The sequence below is a fragment of the Lupinus angustifolius genome, unplaced genomic scaffold (genome assembly GCF_001865875.1).
Source record: "Lupinus angustifolius cultivar Tanjil unplaced genomic scaffold, LupAngTanjil_v1.0 Scaffold_405, whole genome shotgun sequence".
Classification (NCBI taxonomy): Eukaryota; Viridiplantae; Streptophyta; class Magnoliopsida; order Fabales; family Fabaceae; genus Lupinus; species Lupinus angustifolius.
This window is the reverse complement of record NW_017727814.1, coordinates 162,201-162,936: the sequence shown is the minus strand read 5'-3', so window position 1 is coordinate 162,936 and position 736 is coordinate 162,201.

Below are 736 nucleotides of genomic sequence, written 5' to 3'. Positions count from 1 at the left end.
ACAATTTTGTAACACGTTAATCGATTAACCAATGTTTTAATCGATTAATTGGGCTGCAGAAGTGATTCTTTATAAAATGTGTTTTCAGAACTGAAGCCATAACTTGCATGTTGCATTTTTTAGAGAGTTAGAGCATATTTCGTGTTAATTGTTGCATCTATATGACATTGCATTTGTGAGATTAGAAAAGAGAGAATTCTATGCTTTAGGATTGAGAGGCATTTCATGTTTAATTTCTCACCATTTCATCTCACATGTTCATGCATTCATTGATGTTTTTGTGAAGATTTTGTATTCTGTAAAATCTGTTTTCAACTAATACATTGTCATGTTATATGAGACTTGTGTTAGAGTTTTAGAGTAAGATCTTAATTGTCTATTTTGAGCATCATAATTGCTTTAGATTACTCTATGTTTTTGTTGTAAAAAGTGTTGTAACTTTGGGAATCTCAAGGTGTCTTACCACCAACGAGATTGTGTTGTATCTTCATTAGCATAGTGTTCCTGATAGAAAGCATAGGTTCTTGGCTGGGGCTACACCACAAGGAAGGTTTTCTTGGGCGGTAGGAAGGGAGTCACACAAAGGGATAAGGTTCTTTAGTTTCAAGTAATTGTCTAAGTGTTGTAATTGGAAGAATTGCTTGTAAAACATTATTTCAATTATAGTGAAGAAAAATCTCCCAGATCAGCCGGGAGGCCTGGATGTAGTTTGCAAGTGGACACGCAAACGAACCAG